This window comes from Theropithecus gelada, chromosome 8, assembly GCF_003255815.1.
Source record: "Theropithecus gelada isolate Dixy chromosome 8, Tgel_1.0, whole genome shotgun sequence".
Taxonomy (NCBI): Eukaryota; Metazoa; Chordata; class Mammalia; order Primates; family Cercopithecidae; genus Theropithecus; species Theropithecus gelada.
Window position 1 is genome coordinate 51,537,343 of NC_037676.1, and position 17,413 is coordinate 51,554,755.

Sequence of the window (17,413 nt, forward strand, 5' to 3'; positions counted from 1 at the left end):
TATTGGCTCTTAAAATTTGGATAACCACACACAGTAGCTTCTTACTAGGCTGTATAAAATGGATATAGAGGAAGCATATGGCTTGTAGAAACATACAAACACTCAACAGGGCCCAAGCCAAAGATTTTATAGAACCCCCTATCCTAAAATACAGCCAAGAGAACTTTTGATGATTTACAATATAGAGTTGGTAGAAGCATGATAAAAAGTTGCACGGTCTTGCAACAATACAGTATTTCATTGGAACAACTAGATACAATAGTCTGAATTAATGGGTTGGCATATGTAATAATAGCACATTTGAACACTCTTTTTAGCCCTGGTAGTTCAAATGTTGAGCATCTCAGGATTTAGTTATTAAATATTTACCAATGTTTCACCTATAGATAAAACTACCAATGCCTACAGCTTGTTCTGTATTTCAATTATAGATGATCCACAGGGATTTACATGTTACTCAAAATTGATACATAAATATCATTGTCTTCCCGAAACATGGCCTATATTAAATTTATATTATAGAATCAAATTGTTAAAATCCAGTCCAATATAATGAAATAATTGTGAATTGCACTCATAAATTCAAAGCACTTTGTGAACATCATGGCCAATACATATGTATTTAAAATATGGTCTCTATTCTTAAAGGCCTAGTAAGCTAATAACAGAGATAAATTGAGTGCATAATTGACTATAGAATGCACTTATATATTAGTTCAATATAGAAGAAATGTTGTTGCATGAAAACATTCTTTCAAAGGTTGAAAACATATTCAAATCGATTGCAATTAATTTCAAAATCATATTTCTCAAACATTGAGAGAAAGAAACACATCTTGGAGATGGTTTAAAAGTATTTTGCTCTTGAAAAAGAAATGAACAAAGCCTTCAAGAAGTATGGGATTATATGAAAAGACCAAATCTACGTCTGATTGGGGTGCCTGAAAGTGAGGGGGAAAATGGAACCAAGTTGGAAAACACTCTTCAGGATATCATCCAGGAGAACTTCCCCAACCTAGTAAGGCAGGCCAACATTCAAATTCAGGAAGTACAGAGAACGCCACAAAGATACTCCTTGAGAAGAGCAACTCCAAGACACATAATTGTCAGAATCACCAAAGTTGAAATGAAGGAAAAAATGTTAAGGGCAGCCAGAGAGAAAGGTCGGGTTACCCACAAAGGGAAGCCCATTAGACTATCAGCAGATCTCTGGGCAGAAACTCTACAAGCCAGAAGAGAGTGGGGGCCAATATTCAACATTCTTAAAGAAAAGAATTTTCAACCCAGATTTTCATATGCAGCCAAACTAAGTTTCATAAGTGAAGGAGAAATAAAATGCTTTACAGACAAGCAAATGCTTAGAGATTTTGTCACCGCCAGGCTTTCCCTACAAGAGACCCTGAAGGAAGCACTAAACATGGAAACGAACAACCGGTACCAGCCATTGCAAAAACATGCCAAAATGTAAAGACCATTGATGTTAGGAAGAAACTGCATCAACTAACGAACAAAATAACCAGTTAATATCATAATGGCAGGATCAAGTTCACACATAACAATATTAACCTTAAATGTAAATGGACAAAATGGTACAATTAAAAGACACAGACAGGCAAATTGGATAAAGAGTCAAGACCCATCAGTTTGCTGTGTTCATGAGATCCATCTCACATGCAGAGACACACATAGGCTCAAAATAAAGGGATGGAGGAAGATCTACCAAGCAAATGGAGAACAATAAAAAAGCAGGGGTTGCAATCCTAGTCCCTGATAAAACAGACTTTAAACCATCAAAGATCAAAAGAGACAAAGAAGGCCATTACATAATAGTAAAGGGATCAATTCAACAGGAAGAGCTAACTATCCTAAATATATAGGCACCCAATACAGGAGGACCCAAATTCATAAAGCAAGTCCTTAGAGACTTACAAAAAGACTTAGACTCCCATACAATAATAATGGGACACTTCATCACCCCACTGTCAACAGTAGACAGATCAATAAGACAGAAAGTTAACAAGGATATCCAGGAATTGAACACAACTCTGCACCAAGCAGACCTAATAGACATCTATAGAACTCTCCACCCCAAATCAACAGAATATACATTCTTCTCAGCACCACATCGCACTTATTGCAAAATTGACCACATATTTGGAAGTAAAGCACTCATCAGCAAATGTACAAGAACAGAAATTATAAAAAACTGTCTCTCAGATCACAGGGCAATCAAACTAGAACTCAGGAATAAGAAACTCAATCAATCAAAACCGCTCAACTACATGGAAACTGAACAACCTGCTCTTGAATGACTACTGGGTACATAATGAAATTAAGGCAGAAATAAAGATGTTCTTTGAAACCAATGAGAACAAAGACAAAACATACCAGAATCTCTGGGACACATTTAAAGCAGTGTGTAGAGGGAAATTTATAGCACTAAATGCCCACAAGAGAAAGCTGGAAAGATCTAAAATTGACACTGTAACATCACAATTAAAAGAACTAGAGAAGCAAGAGCAAACACATTCGAAAGCTAGCAGAAGGCAAGAAATAACTAAGATCAGAGCAGAACTGAAGGAGATAGAGACACAAAAAACCCTCCCAAAAATCAATGAATCCAGTAGTTGGTTTTTTGACAAGATCAACAAAATTGATAGACTACTAGCAAGACTAATAAAGAAGAAAAGAGAGAAGAATCAAATAGATGCAATAAAAAATGATAAAGGGGATATCACCACCGATCCCACAGAAATACAAACTACCATCAGAGAATACTATAAATACCTCTACGCAAATAAACTAGAAAATCTAGAAGAAATGGATAATTTCCTGGACACTTACACTCTCTTAAGACTAAACCAAGAAGTTGAATCCCTGAATAGACCAATAGCAGGCTCTGAAATTGAGGCAATAATTAATAGCCTACCAACCAAAAAAAGTCCAGGACCAGATGGATTCACAGCTGAATTCTACCAGAGGTACAAGGAGGAGTTGGTACCATTCCTTCTGAAACTATTCCAATCAAAAGAAAAAGAGGGAATCCTCCCTAACTCATTTTATGAGGCCAACATCATCCTGATACCAAAGCCTGGCAGAGACACAACAAAAAAGGAGAATTTTAGACCAATATCCCTGATGAACATCGATGCAAAATCCTCAATAAAATACTGGCAAACCGGATCCAGCAGCACATCAAAAAGCTTATCCACCATGATCAAGTGGGCTTCATCCCTGGGATGCAAGGCTGGTTCAACATACACAAATCAATAAACATAATCCAGCATATAAACAGAACCAAAGACAAAAACCACATGATTAATCTCAATAGATACAGAAAAGGCCTTTGACAAAATTCAACAGTCCTTCATGCTAAAAACTCTCAATAAACTAGGTATTGATGGAATGTATCTCAAAATCATAAGAGCTATTTATGACAAACCCAGAGCCAATATCATACTGAATGGGCAAAAACTGGAAGCATTCCCCTTGAAAACTGGCACAAGAGAGGGATGCCCTCTCTCACCACTCCTATTCAACATAGTGTTGGAAGTTCTGGCTAGGGAAATCAGGCAAGAGAAAGAAATCAAGGATATTCAGTTAGGAAAAGAAGAAGTCAAATTGTCCCTCTTTGCAGATGACATGATTGTATATTTAGAAAACCCCATCATCTCAGCCCAAAATCTCCTTAAGCTGATAAGCAACTTCAGCAAAGTCTCAGGATACAAAATTAATGTGCAAAAATCACAAGCATTCTTATACACCAGTAACAGACAAACAGAGAGCCAAATCATGAATGAACTTCCATTCACAATTGCTTCAAAGAGAATAATAAATACCTAGGAATCCAAATTACAAGGGATATAAAGGACCTCTTCAAGGAGAACTACAAACCACTGCTCAGTGAAATAAAAGAGGACACAAACAAATGGAAGAACATACCACGCCCATGAATAGGAAGAATCAATATCGTGAAAAATGGCCATACTGCCCAAGGTAATTTATAGATTCAATGCCATCCCCATCAAGCTACCAATGAGTTTCTTCACAGAATTGGAAAAAACTGCTTTAAAAGTTCATATGGAATCAAAAAAGAGCCGCATTGCCAAGACAATCCTAAGTCAAAAGAAGAAAGCTGTAGGCATCACGCTACCTGACTCCAAACTATACTACAAGGCTACAGTAACCAAAACAGCATAGAACTGGTACCAAAACAGAGATATAGACCAATGCAACAGGACAGAGTCCTCAGAAATAATACCATCTAAACAAGAAATGGGGAAAGGATTCCCTATTTAATAAATGGTGCTGGAAAAATTGGCTAGCCATAAGTAGAAAGCTGAAACTGGATCCTTTCCTTACTCCTTATACGAAAATTAATTCAAGATGGATTAGAGACTTAAATGTTAGACCTAAAACCATAAAAACCCTAGAAGGAAACCTATGGAATACCATTCAGGACATAGGCATGGGCAAGGGCTTCATGTCTAAAACACCAAAAGCAATGGCGACAAAAGCCAAAATTGACAAATGGGATCTAATTAAACTAAAGAGCTTCTGCACAGCAAAAGAAATTACCATCAGAGTGAACAGGCAACCTACAGAATGGGAGAAAATTTTTGCAATCTACTAATCAGACCAAGGGCTAATATCCAGAACCTACAAAGAACTCAAACAAATTTACAAGAAAAAAACAAACAAACCCATCAAAAAGTGGGCAAAGAATATAAACAGACATTTCTCAAAAGAAGACATGCATATAACCAACAAACACATGAAAAAATGCTCGTCATCATTGGCCATCAGAGAAATGCAAGTCAAAACCACAATGCGATACCATCTCACACCGGTTAGAATGGCAATCATTAAAAAGTCAGGAAACAACAGGTGCTGGAGAGGATGTGGAGAAATAGGAACACTTTTACACTGTTCGTGGGACTGTAAACTAGTTCAACCATTATGGAAAACAGTATGGCGATTCCTCAAGGATCTAGAACTAGAAGTACCATATGACCCAGCCATCTCATTACTGGGTATGTACCCAAAGGATTATAAAGCATGCTGCTATAAAGACACATGCACACGTATGTTCATTGCGGCACTATTCACAATAGCAAAGACTTGGAATCAACCCTAGTATCCATCAGTGACAGACTGGATTAAGAAAATGTGGCACATATATACCATGGAATACTATGCAGCCATAAAAAAGGATGAGTTTGTGTCCTTTGTAGGGACATGGATGCATCTGGAAACCATCATTCTCAGCAAACTATCGCAAGAATAGAAAACCAAACACCGCATGCTCTCACTCATAGGTGGGAACTGAACAAAGAGATCACTTGGACTTGGGAAGGGGAACATCACACACCGTGGCCTATTATGCCTATTATGGGGAGGGAGGAGGGGGGAGGGATTGCATTGGGAGTTATACCTGATGTAAATGACGAGTTGATGGGTGCTGACGAGGTGATGGGTGCAGCACACCAACATGGCACAAGTGTACATATGTAACAAACCTGCACGTTGTGCACATGTACCCTAGAACTTAAAGTATAATAATAAAAAATAAAAAAATAAAGTAAAATAAAATAAGAAAAGAAAAAAAGAAAAAAAAATATTTTCCTCTCTCATCTACTAACATGAAAAATTCAACTCTCACAATGTTTTTCTTTTTTCCTTTCTGTATCTTATTTTACCAACTCTTTATTTTAATGTGGAGCTGATTAATTTCATTATGTTTCTTTCTTTCTTTCTTTCTTTCTTTTTTTTTTTGAGATTGAGTTTCACTTTTGTGGCCCAGGCTGGAGTGCAAGGGCACAATCTCAGCTCACTGCAACCTCCGCCTCCCGAGTTCAAGTGATTCTCCTCCCTCAGCCTCCCAAGTAGCTGGGATTACAAGAGTGTGGCACCATGCCAGGCTAATTTTTATATTTTTAGTACAGACGGGGTTTCACCACATTGGCCAGGCTGGTCTCAAACTCCTGACCTAGGTGATCTGCACGCCTCAGCCTCCCAAAGTACTGGGATTACAGGTGTGACCCACTGCGCCCGGCCGTTATGTTTCTTTCTCTTGCTCTTCTGAACATCTTTTCTGTCCTGTTGTGTGTAATTCTCCATAATCAATGATGCCCAGTATTTATCTTTGTCATCTTGGAGGACTTTTCATGACAATGCAATGTAATATCAGCCTAAGCTTCCCTTCCCTCCTCATCTGTTTATTGTATTGGAATGGTGAGAATAAACCACCTTTGACTCAGGAGCTGCCGCTCGGCAATCCATCCCACTCTTTGCAAGAATTGTACCTATGTGATAGTGAAGATCTCTTCAAAAAGCCAATGCAGTAATATTAGCATATATATTTCTACCTTAAATACTGCCTGATGGCTAGTGGAAAGAGGATATCTTTGTCACTCTTGGAACAAGCTTGGACAATTAGCCATTCCCTGGATTAGGGGATTATCCTAACGTGTTAAAGTATTTCTGAATCCAGAGGGTGTTGATAGTTCCAAATGACACATGGGTGCTGCTTAAAGTGCACTTTTTAAACCCTTTTTTGAGTTGCTATAAAGGAATATCTGAAACTGGGTAATTTATAGAGAAAAAAGTTTTATTTTTGCTCACAGTACTGCAGCCTGTACAAAAAGCATGGCATCAACATCTTCTTCTTCTGAGGGCCTCAGGAAGCTTCCAATTATGGCAGAACGTGAAGAGGGAGCAAGTGTATGACATGGCAAGAAAGTATATGCCAGGCTCTTTTTAAACAAGCAGTTCTCACGTGAACTAATGGAGAACTGACTCAGCATCATGGGGAGGGGACCAAGCCAAGCATGAGGTATCTGTCTCCATGACTCAAACACCTCTCACTAAGCCCTACTCCTGACATTGGGATCACATTTCAATGTGAGATTTGGAAGGGATAAACATCAAACCATATGATGTACTGTGCTGTATTGGCAAGGAAGAAGCAAAGCAAGGCCCAAGACAGACCCCAAGCTGGTAGAGAGTCCACAACCTGAGATTTTTTAACCTTCCTGTCCTGTTTCAGGTGGGGTTACCTCTCCCTTGATTCTCGCCCCTAAATCCACAGAGACATCCTAGATCTGAGCTCCCTGGCACTGCTCTGCTCTGGCACATGAATTACTTTTTCTTTTCATCCAGGTTCACGTCACCAGCTTTAAAAATGTAGATGATTCTACTAAGCAGTATTTCTCAATTACTTATGTTCATGGCATTAGCCTCCTTTATGCATCAAAACTCCCATCTAATTGAAATCTGGCTATCCACAGAGGATAATAAAAGCAAATTATCTGTTAGCAATTTTAGTAGGGATTTTTGTAAATGTCTTTAATTCAATGGCTTCACTGCCAAGAGAAATAACTCTAGTTCTCCAGCTGTTATAATGCATTTCCCCAAGCCAGAATTCCTGCTTTATCACAGGTTCCAAAAAGTCTGGCTCACTTCGAACAACATTTCAGCATATCTCAGTCTTCCTTGGGGCTACTCCACAAACAGACGAACCCTTGGGTTCAAATGCATTCTATAACCAGATGTAGGGTACTTATTTTGTCATAAGATACATATGAGTATATAGGTTATATCTAAAAGTCCTAGATGATAACTTCCAAAATTACAATTAAAAAATATCCTTTGCATAAGGCTCAGCCCATTTTAAGGGTTGAGATTAAATTAAGGTATAAGCCATTCAGTCAAAAATAATTCCAAAATTATTTAAGATTCTAATATTATTTCTACATCATAAAAAGCACTCTTCATTCTTACAATATCTCATCAAATCAATGCCACTATTTTTTCCTACCTATATAATACTGTTGAGTTCATGTTTGTTCCTGAGTCTCTTCCTTTTAAATTCTATCCAAACTTCTCCAGTCACTGCTGTTTATTTTAGCCTGAACCTTTAGACCTTGATACTCATGTTAATGCATTGCTTTTGGATCACTGGTATACCATACCATGCCAGACAGCCCCTTAGTCACTGTCTTAGACTATTTTGTGCTGCTATAACAGATTACCTAAGACTGGGTAATTTATAAAGAACAGATTTATTTCTCACCATTCCAGAGACTGGGAGGTCCAAGGTTGAGGGGTCCACATCTGATGGAAGGCATCACATGGCAAGAGAACACACGAAGGGAGAGGAAGAAGGCCAAAGTCATGCTTCTTGTCAGGAGCTCACTGCTGCAATAATAAGGACATTAATCCATTCATATAGGCGGAGCCCTCATGACCTTGTTTGTTCTTTAAGGTCCCATCTCCCAATACAGTTGCATTGAAGATTACATTTCCATTATATATATCTTAACACATTAAAACTTTAGTCATCCTCCCTAGGTCTCCATAAAGTGTTTAAGTAGAGGAAGTAGGGCATCAGAAGATAAAATAAAGAAATCCACCAGATAATGAGACTGGTCCAAAGAAAAACCTGGAACAAGAGACTGAAATTGAGGCTAACTGGGCAGAGGAAGGAGCTGGCGAGAAAGAGGAGGAGGAAGTGGCCGATTTTGTAGAGAAGAGGGTCATGAACCTGAGATCTAAGACAGTTTTGGCCAAACAGGCAGCTGAAAATGGGAAGGATGATGACTGCAGGCAAGAAGAAACAGAAAGGTGATTAAAAGAAGATTAAATAAGCACAAGTGGAGAAAACTAGATGAAAAGAAAAAATAGGCTTTGTGAGCAAACAGTATGTCACTGCCAGTCTTATAACTGAAAGTCCATCTCTTTCCAACAGGGGACTCCCTCAGTGAGCCCCAGGCACAGCCCCTGCTGCTACCCTGCAGCCCCCACCAGCCCAAGGAGAAGGCCCAGCAGAACGTTTGAATTCAAGAGCGCCTGGTAAGGATCTCTCCTCTGCCTTCTAGCTTAGAATGCTGTTCTGGAAATAATTGAAAGAGAAGCTCAATTTTGTTTTTTGTTAATGACTTGATTGTTTTTGCCCAGATGAATATAACTCTTTCCCTATTCTGAAAGTCCAGTGTTTTATCAGGACATGTCTCATTGTTTCAAAGTCTCAAGTTCACTTTAAGAAAGTCATCTTGAATCATATATTTAATACATGTTTTTCAGGACACAAATTCTCTACACTTTAAGCTTGCTTCTTTTAGTCTCATATATCTTTCATTTTACTTGAATATTTTTAAGCCTTTGTTACCTTCCATATGACTCTTAACTCTCTCTTTCTATCCTTTTCTTCTTTTTCTAAAAGAGATAGGTAATCCATATTGCACAAAGGAAAAGAGAGTAGGAGTGCCAAGTAAACCTATAGCTTCCAATTTTTGTCACCTGGAAATCTCACACACACACAGTCCTCACATACACATAGTGGGCCATAACATAATAACGTAAGCTTTAGAGCAAGGCTGCCTAGTTGGAGTCACAGCTGTATCACACACCTTGTGTGTGACAGTGTTCAAATATTGCATTTCTCTGTTCCTCTATCAATTCAACAGTCAATTGAGACTATTGATGTTTTCTAACTCAGATAGTTGAATAAATTAATAAATAAAACTTCCTATGATTGTTCTTGGCAAATACTACAAACACAATGAATATTGCCTCAGGTGATATTGTCAGTCAGGGCTTCACAGTAGCCTAAGGGGCCAAGGACGTGTCCTGCACATTCCGAGCAGAGACCCACCCACAGGACAGAGCGGCAGTGAGGGAAATTTCTGGCATTAGATCAGATCTCATGCTGCCCACCAGTATTGCTCCATTTCTCACTCCTCCCACCACCATATTCCACAAGCACCATACCCAGAATGGAAGATTTTACCTTCTTCAGTGGAGAAAAAAGGCAGTCATTTCAGAAATCACATTTATTGGGGTATATATGATAAAACTTACTCTTCTGGGCATTTTCTGTGCCTTCTTTGATTCAAAGGCCATTGGAGCACAGTGAGATAAAGGTTATCATTCTCATTTTACCGATGAAAAATGACTGTGAAAGGCCCACTTCCTCACCTTAGGAGAGTCACACCACTAACGCGTGGAGGAAACTTAACTTCAGTCAAGGCCTCTGTATTTCCCAAATCTCCTCTCCTTACATTCTGCCATGCTATCTCCACATAACATAAGTGTTCTCTTTTTATATCCCACAGTGGGTAATGTCTACTTAGATGATTATTTATGCTTAATAAATGTTTGTTAAACAACACGATAACTTCTTGTGTAAGAGTTGTGAAATACAGATTTTTCTTGACTTCTGTAAATTTGATACACAGAAAAATTAGATCCACAACTTTTTTTTTTTTTTTTTTTTTTGAGGCACAGTCTCACACTGTTACCTGGGCCGGAGTGCAATGGCACAATCTCAGCTCACTACAACCTCTGTCTCCCGGATTCACGTGGTTCTCCTGCCTCAGCCTCCCAAGTGGCTGGGATTACAGGCACACACCACCACACCCAGCTAATTTTTTGTATTTTTAGTAGAGATGAGGTTTCACTATGTTGACCAGACTGGTCTCGAACTCCTGTCCTCGTGATCTGCCCACCTCAGCCTCCCAAAGTGCTGGGATTACAGGCGTGAGCTACCATATCTGGTCCAGATCTGCAACTTTCAAAGTGATTTTAAGTATAGTCTGCTCTCTCTGTCCACAAAAATCCATGAATTCAACCAACCATGAATTGAAAATATTCAGAAAAAGAAATAAAAAATAGCAATACAACAATACAAATAATACATTAACATAATACAGAAAAAGAAATAAAAAGTAATAATATAACAATTAAAATAAAAATAACTTTGCGTAGCATTTACATTGTATTAGATATTATAAAAATCTAGAGATAATTTAGTGTATAGAGGATGATGTGCATAGGTTATATGCAAAGATTATATTATTTTATAGAAGGCACTTGTGCATCACCAGATTGGAGTATGCAAGATGATGTCCTGGAACCAGTCCCCTGTGGATTCCAAGGAAAGGCTGTAAATTATTTAAACTGATGTATCAAAATGAAGAAGTCTGTGTATATATATGTATATATACACACATATATATGACAACCTGAGTATTTTATATATGTGTACATATATACACATATATAAAATATTTGTGTACACACACACACAAACATACATATACACATGTATACATGTATATTCATATATGCACACACACATATATACAGAGAGAGAAAATTCAATTGTTTTCAGTAGTTATTTGCAAAAACATTATTTTAAATGTCTTAAATTTTCTAGGATTTTCTTAGATTTCCAGAAAACATTGCTATTTTTCAAACTCTGCATATATAGAAATTTATGAGCTTCTTATAAGTAAATCCTCTGCTATATAAAAATTAGATAATTTAGTATTTAGAAAATTACAACTCCTGATTTCAGAAAGGATGTAATTAAAATAAACAGTGAACATATGATAATGTTTGAATCATATTATAATAAGAGACAGAAGACAAGCCCCTTATATGTTATATATAATTCCCAATGCTCCTCCTGTTTACTATGAAAAAAATCAGCATGTTGGAATTCACAAAAGCATCAAAATATCCTTCCTAAATGGAGATGTGAGGTGTCAAGTCCATCTGTATCACTGATATCTTGGATTTGTGAAAATAACATAATTTTCTGAAGTATTGTATTGAAGTCGTCCAGGGAGACAGAACCAATAAGAACACATACATAGACTCACATATGCACCCCCACACAGAGAGAAAGAGACAGACAGAGAGGGAGAGAGAGAGAGGGAGAGAAGGAGAGAGATTAATAATGGGAATTGGCTTAGGTGACTACGGAGGCTGAAAAGTCCCACAATCTGCCATTTGCAAGCTGGAGAACCAGAAAAGCCAGAAAGCCAGTGATACAATGCACTCCAAGTTCAAACAAAGTCCTGAGAGCAGACAGTCACTAGGGTGATGGTGTAAGTCCTGGAGTCCCATAGGCCAGAGAACAAGGAACACCAATGTCCGAAGCAGGAGATGATGTCCCGGCTTGGAAGAGAGAGGGAGAATTGTCCTGCCTCCATCTTTTGGTCCTATTTGAGTCCTCAAGGGATTAAATGCTATCTGCCCACAGACTCTCTTGACTCAGTCTACTGGTCCAAATGCTAACCTCTTATGGAAAAATCCTTACACCGAAATAATGACTTGCCAGCTCTCTGACCAACCTTAGCCCAGCCAAATCGACACATGAAATTAACCCTCACAAGTACTATACTCTCCATGCTTGTGTACTTTCTAATTTAGCCTTATACTCTTAAGGCTATTGGTCAGGATAGGATGAATTGGAGGACCTTACTTGCCACTGGGGAAAGAAATGTTACCCAAGATCCTGTGGAACAATATAATTTTCCCATTGAGGATTAGATTATACATTAGTGACACAGGAAGGGGGAAGGAAAGGTGTGGTCCCTTTACATGAAACAGAAGTAGGGAAGGAAGTGCTGAGTAGAGGAGGGCAATGGTCTCTGGCTAGGGCTCCACCCCTGGGCCGGTGCCCATTGACCTAGGTAAACAGGCATTTTTGTTTTCCTGCCCAAATGTTGCATTTCCCAAGACTACCCTGGCCTGCCACGCCCCCATCCTGTGCCTATAAAAACCCTGAGACCGGCAGGGCGCGGTGCCTCATGCCTGTAATCCCAGCACTTTGGAAGGCGGAGGCAGGAGGATCACCTGAGGTTGGGAGTTCCAGACAAGCCTGACCAACATGGAGGAACACTGTCTCTACTAAATATACAAAATTAGCCGGGCGTGGTGGCGTATGCCCATAATCCCAGCTACTCGGGAGACTGAGGCAGGAGAATCCCTTGAACCCGGGAGGCGGAGGTTGCGGTGAGCTGAGATCGTGCCACTGCCCTCTAGCCCAGGCAATAAGAGCGAAACTCCGTCTCAAAACAAAGCAAAGCAAAACAAAACAAACAGAACAAAACAACCCCTGAGACCCTAGCAGGCAGACACACAGGTGGCTGGACATCGAGAGGAGCACACCAACGGAGAAGACACAAGTGGCTGGACATGGAGAGGATGTTGAGGGGAGGACGCCGGCAGAAGAGCACAAGACAGACACCTGCATGCCGGCAGGTCATTGACTGGCGGAACAAGGCAAAGTTTGGCCTGGGCAGTGGGAGGAAAGCCAGGGCCGCTGAGGGGCCAGACTCTAGGGGGAAACCTTCCCACTCCGTCCCCTTCTGACTTCCCCCATCTGCTGAGAGCTACCTCCACTCAATAAAACCTTGCACTCATTCTCTAAGCCCAGGTGTGACCTGATTCCTCCGGTGCACCAAGGCAAGAACCCGGGATACAGAAAACCCTCTATCCTTATGACAAGGTAAAAAGTAATTGAGCTGGCTAACGCAAACCGCCTGTAGACGGCAAAACTGAAAGAGCACACAGTAGCCCACGCCCACTGGGGCTTCAGGAGCTGTAAATATCCACCGTGAGATGCTGTCGTGGGGTCAGAGCCCAACAGCTCCTGCCGGTCTGTATGCTCTCCTAGAGGTCTGAGCAGCAGGGCACTGAAGAAGTGAGCCACTCCTGGTCGCGCACCCTGCGAGGGGCACAAGAGAACCTTTCCCGTTTCATTAGGGAGGACTTGGCGGGGAGGGGGGAAACACACAATTATTTCTAGGGGATAAATTTCAGTTCTTCAATTAGCAATATGTTACCTAAAAACTTGATATAGTGACACATCACACACAGGTGCATATTTTCTTCACACACAGGTGCATGACTCTGTGCATGTGCATGTAGATAATAATAAATTTAGTTCCAGTGAAATTCTAATAATGAGAATGAACAGGTTAATTATAATTTATTTTGTTGGGGTGACAGGGAAACATGTCCGTAGAAACACATTACTTATTAGCAAAATGTTAAAGAAGCTCATTTGTGGTTCCACTGAGCTTGAATAGGATCCCCAGAGATACCCAGGCTCTCAGTCCTTCAATCCCACTGTTTTGGCAGGCTGGCTTTCTTTTAGCCTTCAGTTTGTTGCTTCATTATCTCATGATGGCTGTCACAGATCCAGGCATCACTTCTTTATAACACTGATGTGAAAAGTAGGAGACACAGAAGTTACAAAGAATGCTCTTGATGTGTTTACTTTCATTGACCCAGACTGGGTCATATAGTTGTCACTAGCTGCAAAAAATGATTTCGAAACTCAAAATTTATCATGTTTATTTGTTATGATGGGAGGCAAATTAAAACAAAAAGCAAGGCTATGCAATAGAAGTTGGGTAGTCTTTCTAAGATTTTAGTCCAATGAAGAAATGGGATTAGCAGGACAAAATAAAGGAAGAGGGGGAAAAGAGTAACAGAAAATGAGGAGAAGAAAGGTATGATTATATGAAAAGAAGATACATGTTACAATTTTTAAAGTTACAAATATATCTCATGCCATTTCTAGAGCAACCCTTGTTTTTTATTTTATAATTTAATATATAACTGTAATTAAGATGCTCAAAAATTTTATATTCACAAGTATGAACTATTGAAAATTATTTAAACTAAGGAAATTTAAGGAATGAGAAAGGCACATAGGTGTTGACTATTACATGATTTTTGATTTTTGTTTTATCCCTGACTTGAGGGTTTTTATTTGAAATGACTGTCCCAATATTGAAACATCTAATAGGTAAAGGCTGAGTCCAAGCATAGATATGGATCCAGTTCCTGAGGATTTTCTTTTCTTAGCAATATGCCTCACTGTCTTGCATCTGGGTACACATTCATGAGCCCTCTTTGCAGTTTAATGTTATCCATTCGGCTTCACAAATTACTAGGACAATCTGCCCTTTGCCTCTACCCTCTAAAATTGTAGGTGAAATATACACATAGCTGCAATCCCAGCATCCACTTGACATCATTTTTACCAGCCACTTGCCACCACCTAAACACAAGGGCCAATGCATGGCCAGGATGAGGATATCCAAGACATTTCCACTTACGCAAGTCCCCATTTGAGCATCAATCATGTAATAACAACTACCACTACCAATTCTGTTAGACAACTCTATTTCAGACACAAGTGAGAGAAATGCACCTTCAGACTAGCTCACACACAAAAAAGAATTTTATTGACTCATTAAATAATGAAGTTCAAGTTGTGAATTTTCAGGAATTTAGGGTTTCAAATAATATAACCAGAAATCTGAATCTTTTTATTCATTATGCATTCTGTATTGGATTATTCTCAAATTAACTATTTTTGAGACAAAAAAGGGACAATAGTGTCTATTGGCTCCTATTGTCTTTCCAATCACATTTTTCTTATTATCCCACAGAAGCCGTAGACATTTCTCCCAATTTTCTTCTCTAGGTTGCATGACGAATATCAAACCAATGACCTAGTCCAGCATTATGGACTCATCCTTTGGCCAGCACTGGGTTATGTGCCTCTTCTGTATATAGCATGGAAATATAGGGCATTTTCTAATAAACCACAAAGGAAAGTGTTTTCAATAGGAAATACGTATTCTCCTATCAAAATACATGGAAAAGGAAAAGTGAGATTAATTGATAAAAACAACAGCAACTGTATTCACCAAACTTCAAAAAGTGTTAAGATAAAGTGAAATATATACAGATTCTCAGGGTAAAAATATATATGTTTTAAAGGTATTGATGTTGTGTTGTGTCTTCCTTTATCTGTGATTTTATTGAGACTCAATGGCAAAAACACAAAACAATAAAGAATGCTCTTGAAAAACAGTTTTTAACTGTCAGTATATGGCAGCTGTTTAAATTAATAGACCTACAAGATGTTTTATAAAGATAAGCCAGGCCATGCCACATAGAGTTATAGACTTCATTTAGTGCTATTGAACTCTATAGCCAATAAAAATGAAAGATCATCCTGGAAACTATATAAAAATGACAGATTTTTCTGAAGGGTCTGTGTGTGCGTGTGTCTGCATGTCTATATGAAGTGTTCAAATATCAGAGACTATAGAAATGTATCCCTAAAGAATAACTTTTCATTAAATATTTAGTTTCACATATAAATGGTGAGTGTTGTAAGGAAACAATACATTCAATTAAAGTCATCTGTTAAATTATAACAACTAAAGTTGTACCTATTATCCAGTGGAAGATCAGTTTCCAGAAATACAATCAAGAACAAGTTAACACATTCCTAGTTCTGAAATAACACTCTTATCTAGTCTATCTAATAGCTTTCAATTTTGTATTTAAGAAAATCAAGACGTTTTTAAAGAAAGATTTTTTTCCATATCAAATATACTGCCTTCCATTCAAAATGGTTTATGAGATACACATTTTTAGCACCATTCTCTCTCAAAGTTCTATTGAAATAAATGACTACATAAAAAATAAGATTTAATTTATTTCACCATTTTAAAACCAGGAGGAGTGCCGCCAGAAGACCTGAGCAGTGAGGAATTAATGGACCCAATGAAGCAGGCATGAGAGAAAGGACATAAAAATATGTTCACATTCAAGTAGAGCCTGAAAATAGAACTCAGACAGGAAGCAACAGAGAGGAGGAGAGCTCGGGGAGAAGTCAGCTATGCACGGCTGGCCAGCGGCTAATAAGAAGGGGCAAAGTGAAAGTATGTCACGTTTTGTGGCAGGCATAAAGATGGGATCATTATCCTGGGTTATTCATATGGGTCCAATATGATTATGTGCTCTTACAATGAAAGGATGAAAGCCAGGGAGTTGGGGACATCAAATTATAAAAGCCTAAGTTGGAATGATGTGGCCATGAATTCAGGCAGCCTCCAGAAATTGGAAAGAGCAGGGAACAGAACTGCCTCCCGAGCTCACAGAAGCAACACCGCTCTGCAAACACCTTGACTTTAGCTCCACAAAACCCGTTTCAGACATCTGACATCCAGAACTGTAAGATGCCAAAAGATACTAAATCTGTGTTGTTTTAAGCTACCAAATTTGTAATAATTTATTAGATCGGCAATAGGAAACTAATACAAATCTCAACAACAAAAAAGTTTTCAGTCTTTATACTTGAGCAACAAAAAACAGGCTTAAGTTGGAGTTCTAATTCTGGAAATTTCCAGTGTTTTGTTTTGTTTTTATTATTTAGATCAGAGAAGCAGGATAGTGCTTTGCTTATTTTATGGCCATATGGGGGCATGCCCCTACCAAACATATCATCCTACTGTGGACATCCTGACTTGGCTGAAGTCCAATCCTCCCACATCATCACTAGAGTGCAAGGACACCAGGGCCCTGCATATATCACAAGAAACCAAAAATGTCTCATCTGGGTGTAGAAAAAATGCCCATGTAAAAAAAGTTTATTTTCTTAGAAGTATAGATTGAACAGAGTCTATATTCTAGACTTTTACATGTAAGTATAAACAATCATACCAAACAATATCTGCAGAACACAAACAAAATATAAGGGAGGCACTAAATCCAATGAATATTACGTATGTAAAAAAAACCCAGAATTAAT